The sequence below is a fragment of the Lepeophtheirus salmonis genome, chromosome 2, assembly GCF_016086655.4.
Source record: "Lepeophtheirus salmonis chromosome 2, UVic_Lsal_1.4, whole genome shotgun sequence".
Lineage (NCBI taxonomy): Eukaryota > Metazoa > Arthropoda > Copepoda > Siphonostomatoida > Caligidae > Lepeophtheirus > Lepeophtheirus salmonis.
In genome coordinates, this window is record NC_052132.2 from 34450470 (window position 1) to 34476231 (window position 25762).

Consider the following 25762-nt stretch of genomic DNA (forward strand, 5'->3'; position numbering starts at 1 on the left):
TTTTTTTTTTGGGGGGTGGCGGGTGTTACAGTCACTTCAGCACATCCCAGCGTACATTGATGAATGTGAATCAAATTCATAAGCACACATACTCATGGTTATTTTAATTTGATTTTATCAGTTAAAGAACTATATAGTAATAAGAACAGCTTTGGAAAATAATAATGCTCAGAAAAATTAAACACGCGAGTTAATGCTTTGTATTTACAAAACTAAAAAAGTAATTTTCGAAACATCAACAGTTCCTATGTTTATTTTCCCACCTGACGTTTTTCTATTTCTATTGTTCCATTTTTGGGTTAACACGAATTAGCTGTTTTAAGTAGAGAACAATTTCTTACCATTAATTATTCAAAAACAGTTCGACAGTTTGAACAAATTGTATGTCCAGAATCTAATTTTTACCTTTTTTAACCCTTTTTTTGCAACTTTTCAATCTTCCCTCCAATACTTTTGCAACACTGCCTCTTCCTCTCTTCATGTCAGCAACTGTAATCATTAGACAACCCACCCTCTTCCTTTCAAGAATGGTAACTTGATTTATGTAGACCTCCAAACTGCGAATTTTGTTGTAATTTTATAATAACATCACCAAATTTAAAAATTTGAATTTTTCTATATTAAGAATTTTTCTTACCTAAAATTCCTCTTCTTTATAATTTTTTTTTTTAGAATATTACAAGAATATTTAGAATTGTAGTGAATATGACCTCTCAGAATGCTAAAAAAAACCAAAAAAATGACATGATAATCCTTACAATTTGAATATTGTTAAGGAGGAGTGAAGATTAGCTGTCGTGACGTTTCATTGGATGATCTACAAGCACCTGTGAAAGGAATCCCACTTAGTGTCTAGGAAGGGCACAGGCAAAAATAACTCCAGTATTGATCCTCAATTCTACTTTGAGTACAACACGGACTTATAACACAAATTAATGGGCCTTTCATGAGCAAACTCACATGAAGTAAATATGTATTTAGATTTTTTCTGAACCAGAATTCAATAATAATGATAATAGTTTTTTAAAATTACAAAGCCCCATTTTTATAATTGCCAACTACAAAAAATAACGCAAGTTCTAAATCATATTTTCTACCACTCTACCAATAATATTGTGCGAAGTGAGAACGCTGTGAAAAATACTCTGTCATCTTTGTTTTTACCTTTGACGTCACTACTTCTATTAATTTCATTTCTTTCATTAATTTTGAGAGTCTAATGGATTGGAATGATCACAATTTATTATTTTCAAAATTAGAAAATTAATTAGCCGAATAAATAATTGAAGTATAATTATTTTTCATTCATACTTTGAGATTATTTTCTTATTCATTTTTTGTTTTTTTGCTGATATAAAAATACATGGCATAAATTGAGAAATTCCCCTTCTTTTTAAGGCATTGATTATAATTAGAGGATTACATATACATTGGAAATCCTGTAAAATATGAGCCTTCCTTTAATTTTGTAATTGTCATCATCTTCGTGAGAAAATGTCTTTATGAGAAAGGAAGGAGCTACGATGTAGAGGATTCAAATTTTATTTTATGGTTCGTAAAGATTATAATGTTATAAAATGAGTGATGATACAGTTTTGAGAAATTTTATTCAATTAGGAGACTATATATATGTGCCTAATGATATTTCATAGAATGAATTTTATGACAATATGTATTTTGTCGATAACTGATATTAGAAAGAATAATTAAGGGACCATTCATTAGGAACCAGGATAAAACCACACAATAGAGAGTGCAACTAAGATGGGAAAAAGGATCATACTGTGGCCATAGAAAAGCAAACTTTAGCAGAGGATCACAGAAAGATAATATTTTATAACAATTTTATAGAAGCTCACCCTAACTTAGAGATGGGTAACAAGCTTTTAATTGAGTTTATTTAAACTTTATCTTAAATAAACTCACACCATGGAAATTATTAATATAAAAAAACAATACGCCAAAGGTTACTTTAATTGATACGATCTCATAACGTTAATTTTCAACATTATTCTTAATGTTACCTGCATTCTGTTCCTCATATTTTTTGACATGATTCATTTATAACTCAAATTATTTTGTTGTAATTATTAAAAAAGAGAAAATGATTACATTTGGTCCATTAAAAAAATACATTTCTCTTGATCACATCAAAAACAATATTAAAGTCAGCTCTATTTGAACATATGAATATGAGGGGATTCATATTCATTCAAATACTGGTAAAAAGACCGTACAAAAATAACAACAGCTTCATGAAGGAGTATTTAATGTTGATTATGCAGGGTGTCAACTGAAATGCTTAAGGTCTTCTTGCAAGCTAATGAATGAACGTATATTCCCTCAACTACAAATTATGAATTTATATTTGTTTATGCATGTCGAATCTAAGTTTTTGGTACTACGGAAATACCAGAAATTTCAAAGACTATCCGAGGTACAAATTTCATGTTTTTTCATATTCGATGTAAATTGTAAATTTTATTAGTCTGTGAACAGGCAATGGAATAAAAAACCAAGTAAAACCCAAACTGATCTAATCTGGACTTATCGGGGTATTTGTTATCAAGAATCTTCATTTTGAACTTTTCTATACTTTACATATATGCATAACTGGAATATAATTTTCCTTCTTCTCAGTAAAATTATTAAACATACATTGATTATTCTATCTTACAGAATATATGTTAATTATATAATCAATTTATAATTTAGCCCAATATAACGTAAAAGAAATAAACTTCCTCAAATTAAAATGACCTTAAACAGAATATTAAAAAGGTTGTAGCCAATTCCATTAATTATATAGATCGGTTCTGTTATTGTATATTAGGGCTGATACGGTATAAGGTTGTACTGCTATTCTGTTCGGTACGACCATAACGGTTTTGTACGTTTAACTTTCAGTGTGGTACATATATAAATATATAATCACATATTCAATATTTTTAATAAAATAATATTAGAGTTATTTTTATTTATTTACTAATTTAGATAGTGAGGTAAGATTTTAAACAATAAGCATCCTTTTCTATCAAGAATAACCTATGTATTTTTTATAAAAAATATATATGGACTTACAAAATGAAATAATATACTTTAGTAGACGAAAACACAAAAGTAGTAGGGTGGAGGGATAATCTAAATAAATTGCCAAAGTTTTCCGATTTAGCTTCACGATAACTCACAACACCAGGTACGTTTCTACCTAACAAAATAACTTTGTGACTGCTGGCAATATTATGACTTTCAGGCAGGTCTCAGTACTTTTTCTAAACCCAGTACATGAATAATAATATTATATAACCCATCTATATTTTATATCAACCTTTGTTTTTTAAATAAGTTCAGTATGTTTAAGAATAGTTTGTTTGTACAGAAAATAAATTATTAAATAATAAGGTATGAAAAAAACTTGAAAAACTACGTTAATTCTAGAAAAAAACACCTTTTTCTATTATGCTGTATTGAACCCTTAACCGCAGTTCGTAACAAACTTTGACTTTAGAGTACTGTCCCATATATTTGTATATATATATATATATATAATACTTCATGTTAATAAGCTTGCAAATTTAAATAATTTGGAGAACATTTTAAATGTATTGCATATGATAGAAAACAGAGAATGAAATTTGTTAATTAAGTAAATACACTTTATATATATAAAAAAAACCATGTCTTTTTCACAGGAACTATATAAGCTTTTTTATTCTTTATAAATACATTTTTAGAACCATTAACGATAGGTGTATATTAGGGTGAAGCTGCTACCAAAACAAATGATTAAAAATTGACAAATAACGCATACCCTTTTTTGAGACTGTCTATGAACTTTTATACACATAAATTTACTTTGAATTGCAAGTTGAGGAAATTTAAAAAATGACACAACACTTTAAAAATCATATTTTTGAGTTTATGTACGTGTTTTTTTTTTTTTTCTACATTAAGATACAATGATTAGAAAATATTAATAATCCTTTTTTTATATTTTTAATTACCATTTATTAGCAAAAAATGGATAAGAGTTTCAAAAAATGTCAATTGTCTATACACTTTATATACATAGGAAAATATTTTTTTATATTCATATACCAGGCGAGACGTTGAAATCTGCACAAATCTATGTTTTTAACTTTAGCGAGATAAATATTTGTAGCTATTACACATGTACAAAAAATATTTAAAGACCAGCTGTAACACTAAATTGTCTCTTTTAATCTTCGATGTAGCCCTGTGGCGTCCAAAAGGGTCTCAAGAAGTCTCCTGTCTTTATTAAATATTCTTTGGATATATCGGCCCAGTGTTCGTTTACGTTGCCCATCATGGCCATAATTTGTATGTGTCTAAGAGTAAAGGCCCTGGACTTTACACACATGGAGAAGACGTAGTCCAACAGGTTTGCGTCGTGTAAATATAGAAACCATATTTTTTATGGCCAGAAATTGATATTTTAGGCATACCACATTATGGGCAGGAACGCTGTCTTGTAGCAAGACCACATTATCAACCAGGAAGTTATCTTGTGCCCGCGTGAGGAAGTAAGCCTCCAGATTTTATATCCATAATCCAAAAGTGCGCTGATCTTCACGCTTATCTCATATTTAGATGTCATTTTCTTCATAACTTAAAAAAGATAAACAAATGAAATTTCAACTTCTTGTTATGAATTATTTAAAGTGTCTAATTTTATTTATGTCCATCTCTTAAAAAATCCTCAGAGTCTGTTAATTCACCAATAACCGATTGTTCAGATTTCAGTGTTGCACCCAATATACAGTATTTTGGCTGTAAATTATAAATTTGTTTCTTTCAACACATTCAAAACCCCCAAAAAGTTATGTTAATAGCTTATCTATTTTTTCTAAAATTACATGGGCTTTGTATTAAAAGTAGATATTAGCAGATTTCAATGATAAAAAACAAATGGGTTCATTATTACTATACACAATACTAAAAAAGGTAAAGCTTGGTTGGACAAGGTTAGGGAATCCGCTTCACCCTATTCTGTATTTATATAAACGCAGCTACGCCCAGGATTAATTGAAAATAGGTAGTCATTTGATCTGTATGAACCTTGTTTATTTTGAATATCAGGAACTTTGTCTCATCAGAAAATGAAGTGTTTATCTATTTATTATTTATTTTTGGGTGGGAGTCTGTTGTTATTATTTAGGATGAATACGTATATTTTGAACTGCTTAGGGTAAATAAATAAATGACAAATCGTTGGTCCCAAATACACACATCATATCCCTACCATAATCAGCCAATGAAAGAGGTTCAATAATTGTTTTCATGTTTTGTAAGTAAAGTTTTTTCTATTTTTTTTAATTGGTTGCCTGCTCTTATCTTGGCTCACTGATAACCATTTCTAAAAGAAGGGGTGAATAGAAAAACATATATTGTACACATATATTGATAGTATATTTTTTGTATTTTGGATCCTAATGAACGTAAAACATTTGCCCAGTGGTAGAGGCTTTACTCATGAATTAAACAAAAGATAAAGCGTTCAATTAATGAATTGTATTATTCCAAATTGTTTCTCGTGAAAGTATTTTCCTATTATAATAATCAAAATATTTTTCTATAACAAGAAACATTATACCAATAACATATAGATTAACAATGTATTTTGTTGTCAGCTATCGATTTTCAGTTTCTATTTTCCCCTTGTTAGTGTTTTGAACGTAGAAGAATTGAATTTGAATTAGTGTTTTTTAGCGTTGAACAATTAATAAATATGCAATACTTTCATATTTTGGAAAACTTAGAAAATGATTTGGGTTTTTTTTTCAATTTTTTTGTCAAAAACAATTTTTTAACTGAAACCTAAATTTACACCATTTGTAGTTGTCAGGAGTCGATTTTTCTACTTTTTTTTAGCGTAAATTCGTTGAATTCTTTTTTAGTTTTGCGCAATGATGACTAATTACAAACAATGATTAAGCCTGATTTCATAGATGGAAAGAATAATCAATTAAGCAACTAATTTTAGGCCATTTTTCAATTTTGAAGATGTCCAAGCTGTTTCCCTATTTCTCCACTTAGACCTGTGGGTTCTCAAGTTTTACTATCTAAAGTTGTAACGAATTGCGTGAGTAGAAACTTATTTTATGTAAAAGGCTGTTTGAAGAGGCCTTTCAAGAGTTCATTCCAGGCATTTTTGAACTCTGTTTTGGTTACCATTCCATCAAACCAGACGCCCTTTAAGTCTTTGATATTGACATCTTCATTTTCTAGAAGACAAAGAATGAAAGAACGAATATTTAATGCAGATCCAGGAGTAATACGTCTTATATAATCTAATCCAGGTTATTTTATCAATCCGAAACAAGTTTAAAACTCAATATCATGGCAAACCTGACATTTATGTTTATGAATGTGCGTTCATTGGATTCATTTGACTAAACTGTACAAGACAAAATACAAAACTGTTTCATTGTCCTCTGAGTACAACCGTTGTGCGGGCATTATTTTGTTCCTCTACGCCCAGGGACGAGAATTTATCCATAAATAATTATGGTAAAGATCCTGTGTCATCTTAGAATCTGAAATTAGTGTTGGTTTTCCAAATGGCGTAATTGGAATTGAATTGATTAAGAAAGAAAAAAAACATAAACAATTAACGTCCATACAACCCTGTTGACTCCTTGTAGGCTTCCATTCTCAAAACAGCGTCCAATATCGACAAAGAGCTCCTCATGAAGTCCTTTACCTGGTTCAGGGGCAGTTTGGTGGCTGTGGTCGAAGCAGGAGGTGGTTGGTTTGAGTGATATACTTCACTATATACTTTTACATGTCAGAGGAAAATATTCGTGATTTGCTGAATTTACTTTGTGAAACAAATTGTAATATAGATTACTTTTAAATTTTCTGGATTTAAGATCCCAACCGTTTGCAACAAATATAATGACTCTCTTGAGTATCAAAATATTCTGAGTAAAATCTCTGGTATTATCCTCCCAAAATTAAAATTAAAACCATTACTGGTAAATATACTAGTACAATAAAAATATCAGGATACTTACGAATTTAAAAAGGTACTTTACTCAATGTATATTGGAACTGGCATTTCCAGCATCATGAACGAATAAAAAGTTGTACTGCCGAAAATGTAACACAAAAAAAGTCTATAAAACAAAGCAATATTATAAATTATCTCTTATAACATACTTGAATTTCTGCGCTAACGCACTCTCAATAACCCTCTATAAAATATTGATGACGCCCCTGTTAGTATATGATAATGGCTCTTAACGAGTATTTGTGAAAAAATTTCACAATACCATTTTCTATTTTGGAACCCGACTTATTATAAAAATAATTGTATTTTGACTGCAATACTTGTTGTATTTTGTTGTTAGCTGTTGATTTGCCTCATATTGACTTTAATTATAATTCCAAATGTTGAGTTTTTATACTTCCATAAAATCTTCTTAGATATGAATATATTTGCTAATAGATGAAAATCTTCTTACAGTTGGTGAAAATTACATAATTGGCTGACTAAACTATTTGACACCTCTTTCATCTTCCCTTTTGAAAAGGAAGTTGACAGATAAAATAAAGATGGCTGGTGGAAACGTTCAGTAATTGTTTAATGCCATTTATGGCCCATTTTCTTTTTAGTAAATAAACAAAGTATTCTGCATTTGGAGGGCAAATCAATAAGCATCAACATAACTGGTCAGGTGTCCCATTTATCAATTGTGTAATATATCATTCATTATAAAAGAAACCAGCTGCAGATAAACCCACCTTTAAAGCGTAAGTTAGATCATTGTTTATTGATTATGGACTCCCTTTACATGTATGGGGGTTGGCTCTATCCATGAGTCCATTGATTGTGATGGAAATTGGGAATAACATAATATTTATAATTTTATACTCAATTTCCAATATTGGTTACAATCAATCTTTAAAGAAGAATCCACTTTTTATAAGTAGATTTCCGAACCTCAAAATAATTTGCCCAAAATCCTTTGGTCATAAGTAGAATATTAATAAATGACTTTTCGAATCTACGATTCGAGCATTTGATTTTTTTGGGGGAAAAAAAACTAAAGAAACGCAATTTGGTCATTCCTTATCAAATTGTTTTTACTTTAATTATAAAATATAGTCTATTTAATAATGTTAAAACGCAAACTCGAAATATATTTTTTTTTGTAATCAAATTATTAGATCCCCAGGTATGTAGTCATTTATTTATTTTATTTTAACATACATCAAATAATCATATCTTCTAAGCCTATGATTCAATTTCAACAAAACAGTCTTTCTAAACAGTAAATATTTAAGAAAAAAGTTTTACCATTAATTTGTTTATTTGCAAGTTTTGAAACCATTACCTTCTAAAATGACTTATGTATTTAAGTTTGACCTTGTAAATCAAACAAATATGTGTAATTGGGTAAACGGATTTGACTAAAATTTACTATGTGGTATTATTGATAATATGCCAACATGGAAATGAAATTTTGGATCTGTAACTTTATCCAACTCTGAGCTCTGAGGTCTTAAAGATGCAAAAATTAGCATATTGATGAATATTTGATTAGTGATAATTATAAACCAAGTATAATAAGTTGTTAAATAGGGATCAGTTAGCTAAACAAAACTTAGGGTATAGTTTTTAAAAATATTAAGGCATTATTTCTTTTACACACATTTATTATATTTTCATACAAAAGGGAGTGTTTGTTAAAACATTTTTTCCAACTAATAAAATGAAGTTATTATTTTTTTATAAATTACTCAATTCCTCCTAATTCTATGAATTTTCCACTATAAAGGTTTTTTTTTAATGATTAATTGTTTGTATGGTTTTTAAACTCAAATTAAATCAAATATGAGGATCGTATGAAACGTTAAGATGGTAGCAGTTGTAAATAAAAGCTAATTACATCTATAAAGCCTCTCTTGACAGTTACACACCGAAGGCTTCGCCCATTTGAGACGTAGAGTTGTTAGGTAAGAGTCGTTTGAGTGATTTGATGTAAGTGTTTTTGTGTAAATGGACAAAATTGGGTATTGCTCTGTTGACACAGTTGAAGCTCAATATACCGGATTTTTGACGCTGATTAATTATTGTATATGAAACTTGGATACAACATTATACGCCCTTAACAAAAAAGCAGTCCAAACAATGGACATATAAAATGTTCATCAAATGAACAACTATTTATCTCTTGTTGAGAAAAACGCTGATTAAAATTTGAATGGGTTATAGAGATGGAAGCATCACTGGGAGAAGTATATAGAGTTACATGGAAACTATATTGAAAAACAAAATAAAAGAATCAAAAAAATGTTTTGTATCTTTGTTAGGTCAAAAGACCCAAAAAGTTATTACATAATTTTTATATGCTAGCTATATTTTTTATTTATAAATTATTATACATGTTAGTCATGGCATTCGTCTACGATATATTACTGATCAAATGACTAAATTTTGTATCTATAAAACCCCAAAGTACAAAAGTCGGTTTGAGTTAGCGATCAAAAATTTCATTTTTAAGCTTGTATACCGGGTGGTCCATTGAAATCTCAGCACTTACTGATTCAATAATAAATGAAGGTTGAGTGATTTAAATTGATTCATATTTCGATTTATTAAAGAATGAACAATTAGTTACAAAAAAAAAAAAAAAGAAGTCGACAAAATGACACCACCCCCTACAACGTGAGCAAGTCCAAAACGTTGGAGAAAAAGAAGGGCTTTGTCACAAAGGCCAAACTGGACGCGGAGGAGGTAAAGAAAACAGCCTATGCCAATCCCCTCAAGTCCATGAGAGCCCATGCAAGAGATCTCGGGGTTTTACAACAGACTGGCAAGTGAGCTATAAAAAAAGATGGTGGAAATATCCTTGTAACGGTGAAGAGACCATTTTTGACACCAGCAAAGAAACCCATACGCTTCGTTGCATTACTCTTTTGTGTTCATTTGAACTCTTTTCGACACTTTTGGCCCCCTACAGCCCTAATGCCAGTCCCCTTGATTACACCTTGTGGGTCCATGTTGAGGGGAAGGCCATGGCAGAGACCTATGTCTTTAGCAGGTGTCAGGCCTTCCACCACAGCCTGACAGCCATCATTGTCTTGTCGCTAAGGATGGCTACTACAATGATTAAGAGAGCTCAGAACCACAACTAATTATAGTATTAATATTGTAGAAATTTTATATTTATAGAAACTATTATATCTTGTTGATTTTAAAAATTCAAAGTGTTTCGATTTTAATGGATTACCTATTACTGTCAATAATATTAGAGTGTAAATTTGAGTCAAATTAGTTTGCCCGTAAACCATATCAATCATATATCTACAACAATACATGAAAATAGAAAGATAATATTTTATATTATTTTGTAGACTTTTTTATTTAAATTACAAACGAAATTTATAAATCATTATAAAAATGTTAAATTGAACTGACTTTTTAAATGATTAAATACAATTATGTTTGTATATTTATTTAAAAGATATTAAATTATTGTCAAACTCAATTGATATATTTACAAAATTTATGTAGAACATTAGCCAGAAAATTAATCTGTTACTTTAAATAACTAATAATTTCTCAATTTCTAACTAAAAATTCAAAAGTTCTTCATATTTGTGGTTTAAAAAAAAACAGTTTTGTTCTAGAAAATGTACATAATTTTAAGTTTTATAAATCAGAAAATTAATTTCTGCTCCTTAACTTATTGGGTAATATAGGGTTAAATCATAGCCAAGTCTTCAAATAACAAAAAATGGGTCTCATTCTACTTTTTCATCCTAATTTACTTTACTATGCATTCCTAGTCTTAAGAAACGTCCATTTAAAAAAATAAATAAAAACGTTGGGATTTGTAGCTTGAACAATTTAATTTATATTTGTCGATTCTGATCGTAAAATGTGTTAGTTTTATATTCTTTATTTTTAACTTTTTTCCTTTTGAACATTCTTAAGACTCTCCAATCTTTTTAATAGATGTTTTATGACTTGATTCCTATCTATTCATGGCTTCAAAAAAAAAAAAAAAAAAGAAGTCCATTGTAAGGTTATAATCAAGTTAGTCATTGTTTTCCGTTTGTTTGTTTTTCAATGAATTATACAACTTTTTCTTTTTTAAGAAAAGTTGACTCATTGTTCGTTGTTCTCGGGTGAAGGAATCCCAAGATGAAAGACAAAACTCTTTATTTCCGTTCATTTCCTTCTAAATGTTCCAAGTAATTGGTCCGTAATGTTTTTATTTCCAGATAAATTGTTCTATCGCAAGATTCCGGGACACTAATATATAAATTCTAGGATGATATAGTTAATAATAAATATTGTAAAACTGCTGTAATTATTTTTATATTTTAAGGATGAAAATTGAATTTTGAACAATTCGTAAAAAATGCAAAAATTAATTAATTTTTCCTTCATTAAACGTTCAAGTTTATTTGTAGATTCGGTATAGATTATTGTTTCTGCAGGGTTTTTAGGGGATGAATATAGCATAAAATTTAGACAGGAATATAAATAGCTAAACACTTTATTTCAAGTGAATCTTAATCAGTTAATTAATTTCATAAGCTTATATTATGAAAGTGTTATAAGCAAGATTTCTCGAAAAATATTTTTTATTCCAAATTTATCGGTTGTGTAAAATCCCAAGGAGTCATGGAAAAAACTGAATTTTGGAGAGAAATTCTGCGTATATTTTAAGTATTTAATTACTTACCTGCAAAAACAATATTCATTATTACTTTATGCAAATTTGGGGAATCCAACCAGTACTCAACAGTTTTGATGAGGTTGCGTGTATTATATAAAAACGGTACAATCATATAATTTTGTGGCTACTGTTGTAGCCTCAGTCCTCACATTCACGCCAGGCTTTTTTTCCACTCTCAACGTTACCGGTCAAAAAGGAAAGGAAACATTTGAAGAAAAAAAAAATGATGGTTACCCTTCTGTATTTTTTAGTTGTCAACTGTTAATTATTATTTAGAGAATAAATAATAATTATTGTAAACATGGAATCGATAATAATAATAATTACAGAGTATGAAATGAAAAGAATACTAAATTAAGGCCTTTATTGATATAAATTAAAATGTAAATCCAAATCCTGTGTGTTAACTTTTATGAGTTCATAAAAGAGAGTTTAAGTTGCTTTTAAAGTCAATTTATTAACATAAATGAAAAAAGCTGAAATGAGACATTCACTGCATCTTTTTTATTTCAAAATGTGAGCTTTATTCGATAAAAAGAAGAATCCAAGAATTTAAAAGGAAAAACAAAGGACCGACTTTTAAGCAAATCAGTTAATAAAATTGACTAAACCTTGATTAAAAATTGATAAATATACAAATATATCCTTAACAATGCATTCTCAAGATACTTAAAGATTTGCATAACTATGATTGAATGTTTTAGAAGCATACTGAAAAGTATTGGCGATAAAATGCTGATTCAAAAGAGTGAAAAAGCATTTTTATAAATTTGGGGTGTATAATCCCCGGTTCACTAACAGTGCATTAAAAACTTTATCTCAAACTAATTTTCAATATTTATTCAATTTTTCATTCATAGAAACAATTAAAAACCAGAATTATCTCGGAAATTTCTAATATGTATTTTATAAACCCTAAAAGATTCGTAAAAAGGGAATGCCGAAATCCAAGGAAAGAAAACTTACTATGTAGTTATTTTAATCAACATAGAATATAATGTTTGTTGGCTTGTAAGCATGAGTTTCAAACAACAAATCATTCTATCCTTTTTAAATATTAGTTTTTCTCCCATTTACAAATAAAATAAATTAAAAATGATATTAAATCATTAGAAATTTCAAGCATTTAGAAAAGGGGTCACGGCAAGAAAAAAGGTTCATAATCACTCGAATAGACCATTTATATAAAACTCTTGGATCTTTTTTACTAAAAATATAATTTATATAGAAATTATTTATATGGAAGTGCTTTCAAATAGTGAGTAGTTTATGCTTTATTATCAAGCTCAAAGGAATATTTTAATTATGAGTATTATTTCGACAAAGGTGTAGCCGCGAATCAAAAGCCTTATTATAATAATTAAAATTTGTCAATATCATGTATAAATTTTAGTCTAAGAGTATTGCATGATTATATAAGGAACATCTCTATTGCTTTTATTGATATAAATACATATATATGTTAACTTAAAATAAATTGAGTATGTGTAACTGGGTTATAATACTGAAGATCAGAATTTAATTAAGTTCTTATATTTAAGTAATTTTACCCTATTTGTATAAATATCTCGTATTAAAATCACTTAGATATATATATGCTCATTATAACCACGATATAGACTCATGTATAATAACAAAACGAATTGAATTTTCATGGGAGAAGCATGTCAAAAATGTAATATATTTTTGTTATTGTATTTTGAGCATGAAATTAGAATAGAAAGGATTTAACAATCACTTTAAAGAGTCTACATTTTTTATTATATTTATAGGCTATAAAATGTAAGTTTTGTAACTTATTAAAAAGATTGTTTTATGAAAAAATTATTTACATACACCTGCTTACCTGGTATACCTACTTACCTAGGTATGTACCTATATATGCAGATACACCCCTCATATATACACGTCATTATGAATATAATTTACCCATTTATCGATTGGTGTACCTACAAGAATATTATTTATACGGTTGTGTTTACACTTATGAACATATTTCAAAAATAAGGTGTTAAAATATGTTGTTAGCTGTATAATGTACATACCTAATCATATTAACATTGTAGGAGGTGAAAGGGGAACGGGTTGGATTATTTATCATTTTCAAAATTAATGGGATGAATTAAAAGGTATTTTTACTTATTCAAATAACTTATAATTAGGCTGTTCTTAAACTTTCTAACTTTGTACCAGGGATTATGTCTCCGGATTCTGCATTATCTATTTCTCAGGGATTTACACACAAAGTAAATTCCAAAGAAACTCCACATATTATTATTTTATTTTATTATGGATCATTCGAAGGTTTATTATCACTGGGAAACATATTAATAAATAATTAATTATATAATAAATTTACAAAAAATACTACATATTAAAGTTACGCAAATAGAAATAATATAATTACTTCTAACTCCCTCAATCTTCAACTCTACAGTTTAAAAAAAAAACACGTTTATAAGTAAAAATTCATTTAAAAAACAAAATGCTTGAAAAGTTTAAGGTCAAAAATTAAGATCACGGTTTTCTTTATTCTTTTTTTATAACAAAATTCAAAAATAAATTCATTAATTAAGCGTTTTTATGAAAACTAATAACTTTTTAATGATGTATCATATTTGCCTTTAATTGCTTTGGCTTAGGATACACCAATAATCAAATTTTATTCATCAAAATGCTAATTTATTAATGTTTAAGACCTTTAAACTCAAAATTGGTTCAGTTATAAATCCAAAATTTCATTTAAAAACTGTCCTACAGTAATTAATACTGCATAGTGAATTTGAGTCAAATGCTTTTTCTCGTGAAAATTTCACAAATAATTACCAAAATATATAATTAGCCTAGTCATCACCGACATTTTTTTTTTTGCCAGATTGGATCGGGTTTACAACTGACTTGGAAGCACTAACAAACACCTCCCCCACTTTTAGTGATAGTAATTTTAAAAAAAAACGAGAAATGAGAATAAATCAGAGTTGGACTAGAAATATAAAAATTAATGCATAAATTTTGTTGTAGTTTATATATTGTTACGGGATCACAACATTTCCTCTGATTTAAATTTGTGTTTCCCACGATCCCGCTCAAAGACAAGTAGCCGTGTAATGAGAAACCCTAGTGTGTACCACTTGAGAAAAACACCAAGATCACCAAGTACTAAAATGGTTTAAAACTCTTGACAGAATATTAGGAAATATTATTTAGATAACCTTTTTTATAAGAATAAAAATCCATGATTTTTGAGAGCATTTACTTCATTCATACCATTATTTTATTTCTAATTTTGACAATACATCTTAATCAAAGCAATTAAAAACACTATTACGTACTACTAAACACTTTACGAAAATGAGGCCTCCTAATAGCACCTATAAAATTCTATGTTAATTTAAAAAGAAAAAAGTAAAATCTTTTTTCTCTATTTTTCTTCTTGATTCCACCCTGTTTTTATATTGACACGCTATATATGAAAATAATAAAGCAACGCAATTTAAGGACGAAAAATCAGTCTACATACACTCACGTAATTAACAAACCAATATTAAATCATCTCATTAAAAGTTTTACAAAATATAGACTTTGAGAGTTGCTTCAATTTTATAGGCAGCATGATAGGGCCTTTATAAGTCGTATTTGGAAAGAGATAAGAGTATAAATATATATATTTTATTTATGTAACATTCAAAATGCAAATTTTTTTTTAACAATTTAACTAAAATTATTCCATATAGTTTATTTTATATATCAATTTGCATATATTTCAATTTGAGCCAAATACATAGAGTGGATTTATGTCATAGTTTTTTGGCTTCAATTTGAAATGAATGTTTTATCATTTTATTGAAAGAGCTAAAAAAAAACACGTATGCACTCAATTCTCAAAATAGGACGCAACTACTGATTTTAACTTATAAAATAGACTTCATTACCTATGTCTAAATATAATTTTAGGGCAGACTAACAAACACAACACAAAAAATACTTCACTAATATTCTATACAAATTCTACCATACAAGCTATCTTGAACAAATTTCCAAATAGTGAATATATTAAATCACTTTGTCTATGCAGGTATCTGAAGGTATCTCAAGATTAGTTTTTTTCTCCTTTTCAAGTAGTTTTTTTGTCATTCAGAGTATTAAAGACTTGCATAATCTCTGTAGTTGAAATGAAGTTCTTCACAATAAAATTTGGCATATGTCAACTGCGCTGCGATATCTTGGAAGCTATAGAACAAATTTGTAAAATAAAAAGCATGTGAAAATTATTTGTCTAAATATTCTTGGCTACACGGCAACTTTTTTGTCCACTAGGATTGTTGACTAAAGTTGAATACTATTCTATAAAATTCCATACAACATCTATGATTTCATCCTTTTAAAAAGGCATGAACAAACTAAATATCAATATTTATATTGTCCATAAGGTGATGTTGCAGTCGATAGCTTGTTGTTGAATAAATGGCGCATGCTCAGAAGAATTCTTACAGTCCCTTCTATGTCAGAAAAATACGTGCATGTTATTTATTATTATATAAGAATAATCGTTAAAGAGGTTGTTTTATATTGATAGAAGATGCTGCACTTTCTGTCGCTTAGTTTAAAAACGAATATAAGTAAACGACGCTCATATGTCACGAGAAAAAATGATATATTCACGTCATCAGAGGTATTTCAAAAGTGACATCCTGCAAGAGGATTTATTTTCACGCCATAAAGCATCTCTTCTAAAGCTGAGAGACAAGTTTTGGTACTTGTATTTAATTTTGACCATTTTCACCTTGATAGATATTCTAACAGGTGTTTTCCCACTATAATGTATTGGAAAACTTTGATATGTTTATCCAGAACATTATCTCTTAAATTTGTTTATATCTGTTTGAGACAATTTAGTTATACGAAATAACTTTCAGTTAAATCATAGCTTTACTCATGGTGACTTAGATAATTTGTTCATTTGCATAGACGTAATGATTCTTCATAGGAAATTTCAAATTGATAAACTCACAATTCTCCAATCTATAAAAGAAAGTTTATTGTCTCTCCTTTGTAGTAAAGCTAATGTGAAATTGATTACTAAGGTTAATGAAACATTAATAGAAAAGAGTATTGTTTAATAATACAGTGTTTGTATGAAATGGGATCTCATCAATATGTATATACTGTTTACTGTTATTTGGACCATTGTTTTGAGTTTCAAAATGTAATTTGGTTTCCCTGTTGATAAGAAATGTGTAGATATATATATTATTTTTTACAAATTAAAAATAAGATTGAGAGAATTAGAGATGCTATTCGACCGAGCCCTTTACACCAATTTATTTGTATATATAAAACGTTATCTTAACTACTTTATAACCAATGAATGTCATATGCAAAAACATAAACTATCAGTTTTTGCACTAATAGACCGAAAAATTACTAATAAACCGTTTCCCTTCAAACTTAAATTATTTTATATTTGTCTAAAATTCATCTTAAACATTTTCTAAAGATAAAATTTAAAAATGGAAAACAATTTAAATAACTTCCATAGTTTTTATATAATTATTGATCGACCTAAACTCTAAAAAGGTTGAAATTCCTATATCTTGTGGTAGAAAACTGTATAATATATATTACATCTCGCAGTGATGCGTTAAAAACAACGAAGAAAAACATATGTTCAACCTTAACCTATTATCTTTTGGATATTCTAAAATACTTTATGACAATAATGGTATAAGGCATTGGTTGTAATTTGAACCTTCCCTGGATTTGTTAGTTTATTTAGCTGTGTAATTGTACAAGATCAAGAACTTTATTTTTCAAAAAAAATTACCAAAGGACGAGTTGAAGAATAACATTTTGCTGAAAGAAAGCTTGTCAAACGGACATTTAGTTATATGTCATACAGGTAAAATCAATTAGTGTTATTTTGAAGAAATATATTATGTTATTAATAATATTTATTAATGATCACTTTATAAATATACCACAGTAGCTTGAGGTTTGATTTTAGTTCGACTCCTTACCATTGTAGTACATAAATAAACTAAATAAGTGATAAAATCGTATTTCTATATTATTAAAAGATAAATGCAAAGTCTTACAAATACATCTTGTAGGAATCGAGTCCTTTAAATGACTACGTAATGCAGATTGTTTCGTACACTTTGGACAATAGATTTCTCCAACTGTACTAAACTTTTAAGTTTTCCTTACATACGGTTATCGTTTTCTCTTATTCTCGCTTAGATCTAAACTTTTAGATCCTTAACTACATGCTACTGTGTTCTGTAACTATAATTATGCTTCATCAACATAATAATTATTAAAAATTAAAAGGTTACATAAAAATATTAATTAAGTTACCTATATGACATGTAGCATAAAGCTATTTATCATAATATAATTTTAAATTGAATTAGAATATACCAACAATCGAAGGTATCAATATATTAAATATCATTATTGGGCCAAATATACCAAATCGTCTTTCAGTGAAATACACATTTGCCAAATCGTTTGTTTGCAAAAAAAATATTAACTAATTGTCCAACCATACTTGTAAAGAACCTGAAATATTTCAGATTTATTCGCTTAATTAAATTGAATAATCAATTTCTTTCGATTTTTTGTAATTATCGGAATGATAAAGTTGAATTTATGCCAACTTTATTAAAAGTTGCTTGTTTCAGACTATTGATAACCAAGCTTCCATAGATGCATGTGATTTGAAAGAGTATGAGACAGATTTTAAGTATGTCTATTAAGGACCGACAGAAACCCTTCTAAAAAAATGGTTATACATCTCATTACATACTAAGACGTATGTATGTATGAATAAATTTATGATATCTATATTTCTATGTAATCCCTCATATATATTACAAAATCCTGGGAGCCTCCAAAGGACCTCATGTATGTACTCATTAAGGACCCTACATATTTGTTTAATAAAATCCTTTTTTGTCCTCGTAGGTAAATATAGAACACACAACAAATGATTGGATTAAAATATCATTTGATATAAATGTATTTTATATGCTAATCATATTCAAACATATATATTTATATATATACACCTGCTATATATCATAACCTAGAACCATGCCTGCCAGGAGAATGCTACTTCTTGTGGGGAACAACATTTAATGCATTTTGATTTATTTTTCTCTCTCTCAGTTAGTCTATATTTGTATCTATCTTATATGTATGCGTCTACCTAGATATGTTTATAGATATAAGCTTCATACTTTACCCACAATTTATTCAAAATATATATTATTAATTCAGAAATGCATAAAAGAATTACCCAAATTATATTTTATTTTTTTCTTTTATAAATATATATTTATTTGCCTCGGTTTTTATGCAGGTTCTGTTTTGCTACATTTGATTATTTCTATTAGTAGGTAGATATTAAAAGCTTGTTGGGAATAGGGGATTTGGATGCCATATACCTACGTAATAGTGTTTTTCATTTCCCAGGAGATGTTATTGAGCGAGGCCCAGGAAACAGATTGTTAAATTACGGGATCCAGTTAGAGAATCCTTCATCCTTGTAATTAAGTAATTCTACTTACATTTTGAGAAGACAGAATACATTTTAATTTAGTTGTATAATTTATAGACAATTGTCATTTTTTTTTCATTTATATAATTATTACTAATATTGGACGGGTTGTTTTTTTAGAGCCAACAGGTCTAGCTTTTTGGAATTCCGTAACCCAATCTAACCTACAATGTTTTTATTCCAATAGAAAGTGATGAACTAGCTGAATTTGATGTAGTAGATGGCTGTATTATTGGGATATTAACACCTGACCTACGGGCTTTTGTATCATTAGAGTCTCTATATATTTGAAGAAATATTCAATGTAAAAAAATGAAATTCATAATTTCTCTTAGGTGCAAAGCTCCTAAAAATCATAGAAAACGGGATTTCGAGATAATAGGAGATAAATTCTACTATGTACAAAGTAGGCACTAAAAACTTGCAATAGCATTTTTTCATGATTGTTATGAAGAGGTTTCATTAGACAACCAGACGACAGCTGAACCAAAAATACAAGAGTTTTCTTTTAATCCTAAAATAATAGGCAACACGATCTCCTCTGTGCTGGTGTCAGTTCGTAGGAAGTAACAGAGACTGTCTTCATCTTTATCAAAACTGCATAGATCATACAAAGTTTATTAAGGATGGGAAGGGTTTTGAGAGATTGTTACATACAAAAACAACCAAAACTTCTTCAACAACAATACGGCGGACTTCTGGCCTGACTCCCCGTAACCTTCTTAGATCCTAACTTCAACCCCCCTGGACTTTGCAGTTTGATGCGTATTGGAGAAGAATGTGTCCCCATTTCTCATCGAAATTTAGATTCACTCTCAGCTAGCATCAAGAATTCATGATACATCATGGACACAGGGTTCATCTTCAAGAGATGCCAATATGTTTAACGGCGTGTCAAGGCTATTTTGACTTGTGTAAGAAAACATACTTAATAAAAACATAGCTAATTGTAGTTTTTAAACGTACCACAAAGTTGTTTTTTCTTGATTCGATGATAATCACGTTGTTTTTTTTTTGTAGCTTAGTCATACTACTACAAGATTTGGATCTCAACTTTACACAAATTTTTAGGTAACAGTCTTAGTTCTACTACCTAACTGTGTATGTGATTTTGTAACAAAAAAATTATGAGGAACAAATTTTTACAAGAAAATGTGTACCCTTAAAATTTTTCGAAAAACAATGCTTTCAAAAATAATACTTATTAAATTAAAAAAATACCAAATATGATCTTTGAAAAAATTGATGTATTCTTAAAAAAAACATTTTATCTAATAAATATTTCCAAGTTTGATTAATTTGTACGCGAAGCTTCTACTGATGATCTCCAGGAAAAATTATTTTTCTACATTCATTTATTTATTTGGTCTTATCAACATTTTTTTAAAGGTATTTTCTAACCTTTTCACGAATTAAAAGTGGAAAATGGCCCCAAATCTTTTGGTAGTTAGCATATATAGAATTATTCTACATTTAATTATAGACAATTGTTCACAACTTAACATTGAGCTAATGACTTTTCTTTTAATATGTGGGTATATCTAAATGTTTTGAGAAAAAACAATGTATGTCATCTGTTTACTCTGACTTTACTAGGGGGATTCGACAAAGTCTCTCATAGCAGCATTGAATACAATTTGAAAAATATTAGAATCAATGTTAGAATTATTAAAATATAGGTGGTCTTGGCTGAGGAATAGGTAGTGCCCCTTCTCAGCGTTCTCAGTCTAACTTTGTATACTGTCTGCATTAATGATATATACAAGACTGTTGGAAGGAGTATTTTTGAAGAGGTGTTGCATTGTTTTAAACCTCTTTAATAACATCCTCTTTTTTCGACTATAATATGAAATGACTTATTTTGGAGGAAATAAGCTATAGGTTTTTTTTTCCATTAGAAATATTTTGGCCTTTATTTAAAAAAATTTATGATAATAATTATTAAATACCGTTTATTTGAAGAAATTTTTTTTTTTTTTGAGTGATCTTTTATTGAAAAGACAAAATTATCTTTTGGACTTTTTAATAAATATTTAAATCACTAAATCAAAATTTTTATGGTTGTATAAAATTATTTTCTTATCTAACAAATTAATTCAAAATGGCAAAAAAGTTTATACTTTCTAGTTTATTTAAATTTTCAAAACAGTTTTTCAATAAAATTATTACATTTTTTTAGAAAAGTTTTACAAAATTTCATTTTTATTATTTTTCCTTCATACGAAATTACAAGGCTTTGTCTTCATGAATAAAAGCCACGTATTATATATAGCTTTGTTGATCCTTATGTGTGTCAAAATGCAATTAAAAATATGCCAAATTAACATGGTAAATCATAATATCAAAACTAGTAGCTTGAATTACATTATAGCAAAGAAGTTTTGTATGAAAGACGAGGAAGAAATCTAAATATGGTTTCAACGTATAGATAGATAGCTATTTTGCTTGAACAATATAGTTTGTAAAATGACAAGAGTTTTTACAAGTCTCATAATTTAGAAATGAGTTTAGAGTTTATTCGACAAACTTTTAAAAAGTTGGTAATTTCTTTCTTGTCTTCTTTATTTTTTACTTCCTCTATAAAATAAAAAAGAAAAAAAAATTTAAAGACAGATATACGTATTTATGTACTCATAGTTTTAGGGGTATGTATGAACATAGGTACATAAAAATATTTATATAGCTGTTTTTTGTCGTATATAAATTTGGGCTTCAAATATCTGAATAATAATAATAAAAAAATAGGAAACCACTGACAAAATATGAGATTTAAAAAGTCTTTTTATATGTAAGATTTTGCAAAGTTTTATATATCGTGCTCGTAGAATAAATTTAAAGCCACTTTAAATCCAAATACATGTCCTTCCAATGAGTATATCTATATATGTATATAGACATTTTTTGTTTGTTATATATTCATGGTATTTTTGAAAATTAATATACTTGAGCTTTAGGGTATATGGATCATTCATTGCTGTGCAGGGGCGTCCCAAGGAGAATACATATATATTTTTTATTGATTTTTTTTGGTAAAAATATTCAACTTTTTTTGGAAAAATGTATAAAAATCTATAGCTATTCAATAAAGATAAAACTCTCTGGATTTTTTTTCACAAATCAATTGCTATTCCCAGAATTTTTTTTTTTTTTATACTTTGAAACATTAAATTTTTTTGAACAAATATTACGAAATTTATAGCTAATTAGGAAAAAAATATGTTTAAAAAAAATATGAAAAATTAAATTTTTGGAAATCAAAATTCATAGTTATTCACAAAAATTTTTACATTTTAAACTTTTATTTTTTGGAAAAAAAAATTACAAAAAAATTGTTATTCAAAAAAATGTCAAAAAAACATTTTTATTTGAAAAAATTTCAAATATTTAATTTTTCCCTCTGTTGCATAATTTTCCCGAATTATAAAAAAATTCTAGTCCTAAATGAAAATTCCTTAATTTTATTTCTTTTTTTGGGGATAAGGAATACGCCCCCTGCTATCGATAAAGAATTTTAGGAGTTGGGAACCCTTAAAATCCCTGTCTATACAGAGAAGTGTTTAAATTTTTTTGACGATCAGTCCAGTGTCACCCTACACCTTAAGGATGGATCTGAATTAGACGTGAAACCCCTCTGATAGAACAATCTTTGTTATATTAAGTCATCATATATGTACATTAATCAGTGACGTGATGATCAGTTAAAATTCACTTACTTTTATTGGAATAATAAATACTTTAATTAGGCATCAATTAGTAATGACGGTGGATGAAAGAGACTTACATTTTTAGTAAATTAATTTACTTAATAAACTGAGATGCTTTACGATAGATGGTGTGCTTTATAGCTAAAATGTATTAAATTGCAACAATTTTTGCATCTGAAACAACCCTTATGGTAAGTGGAAGTAGATTTTTAGTATTATTTTGCATCAGAAAACACACTAAGTATGTAATTATTTATTAGTAATTAGAAAGAAAATAAGTTCTAATAATCTTTTTTTTAATATAAATAAAAAGCATTAATATCCTATAATATGCACCGATACAATGCTAATTATTAATTATACAAACTATTTCATATTTTTGATTTCTATTTGTATACATATTTACAACACAAAAACGTTCAGTTTTATTGATCGATAAATTCACCATATCATTGATCTAATAAAACTTTTTAATTTACGACTTTAAATGATCCTAAACTTGTTATTAAAAAAATCACTTATATTATACGATTTAAAAGTAATTTCTCAATTATTAAATTACAACGGTTAATTACAACCAATTAATTTACATATACGATTTTTTTTTTGTCTCACCAAATCCTTATTTAAGTATATCAGTAATGGTGTTATCCTGGGACCAAATATACATAACTACACGCTAAAGAACGTTTCCAAAATTGTATTCAGGAAGAGCTATCAATGAGTTCAGTAATTTTCTCATATAAAAATGGTCCATACACGAAATTTATTTGTCATTATTGTAATAAATACCAGAACTTCTCAAAAGATAATATTCTTAGAATTGCAGTTAGTCAAAACAATATTAGTACCAAGAAGAATTACGACAAGATAAATGATTTACTTTCCAGACTTATTGTAGGGGATTTACATCTATTCAAACAAGTCTTTGAATTGTTTATTTTGTTGTTAGAGATCCTCTGGCCATTTGTTCAGTAGTTGTGGTGTGTTGTTTGATATCAAACACACGTGGCTAGCATTTACATACATATCTAACTAACACATCACCTCCATATATATAAACAGTGTACATAATAATTAATGTAATATTTATTATATTTGTAAGAGTACATGGGTTGATTGTTTCTTTCTTTCTCAAAAATCACCTGTCCATCAATTGTCATCATTACACACTTACTTACCTATTTGTGTGACAAAACAATCTTTATGACTCAATTGATGTCAGGATAATAAAATAAGATGTTTTTTTCATATCCTCTGTCTACGTCATCATTTTTATTACCTTCAACTTCTGAGTATGATGAGCTATTGAGTTTTATTGTTCCACCTTTATACAATATAATATGTACTTGAAAATAGAATTATAACAACAAATGTTGATGTACATAATATCATAATTTACTTTAATTGCACCTCAACAAAAGAAAGCCTCATCAACGTAACAGCTGCAGTTTTTCATTGTCATCGTCCTGGACGTATGTACAATAAACATCATATAAGATCTGAACGAACGTTTCCTACGAAATGTTGCTTGAGTAGGGGCAAAAAAGTTTTTCCAACCTATTTGTAACATAAGTCCACCTTATTGGTCAAATGGAGTTGCACCAATTAGGTATCAATCAGGGATTCCAACATATGAATATTTATTTGATGAGAACACTATTTTCTGTGCACGTGGTACACTAAACTAAAAGATGATCGATCCTATACACCTTTTTGTAATATGGTTATTAGCAAAACTTGAAGAGTTAAATCTGCAGATATCAAAGCTTTTGACTCGTGTCTTTCAAAGCTGTAGGAAAAAAAGAGGGACAAATCTTTCATATTAGCTCGAAGAGATTTCTTTCAGACGGGAAAACTTTTCAACTACAAGATGTCACTTTAAAGATACCAAAAATGACGTTATATTATTATTTATCCTTCGTTTAGTAGAATTCGTCTTGTTTAATACAACAACAAAAAACATGGATGTCCCTTTGTTATTTATAGAGTAATAATTGACTCATCAGCGCTCCTAGAGAATAAAAATAAATATCAAAGACGTTTAAATTTAACAAAAATTGATCATATTGTCAACGTTTACCTCTTTGTGTATGGATATGGGTGACTTGGAATGATTTGTAAGAAATTATTTTATATAATAAAATATATGTATCAAGTATTTAGGTTCTTATTTCATGGATTATTAAATCTTTTGAGATGATGCATGTTTGTAGAGCATTGAGAAGTTGTTTGTATCCAATCCTTCTATTCTTCACAATATAGGTACTTGACTTCTTAAACAACTTATCATCAAGTATAATCTTCTCAAAGTAATGGTAAATACTAAAAAAAAAACGCATTTCTTTTGCTAGAATGTTGAGTCAGTGAACCCATTACTTAAAGGAATATTTATATTATTTTATTCATAGTGTTTCTTATGAATAAAGACATGGTTTTGTTTTTAAATATTACATAACTCAGTATCAATTTGTGACTGGTGTCTTGTAACCTAATATGGTATAAAGAATAAAATAATTTAATTTTGACTGTGCCCTGAGGGTCAAAACATGCAACTTGATTTTAGGATGAAATGAAATACTCGGACTTACTCGTGACTTGCAAATGAGTAGCTTCCTCCCAACTTTTCAGTATATTTGCGATAATTTAATACGCAACCGGTCAAAAAGTAAAGTTTCAATATTGTATAGTATCCAATTACTATATACGAAAATATATTTGCTCAGAAAAATACAATAAAATAACTTACAATTTGACAAAAATATTTGAATATGGCGGTT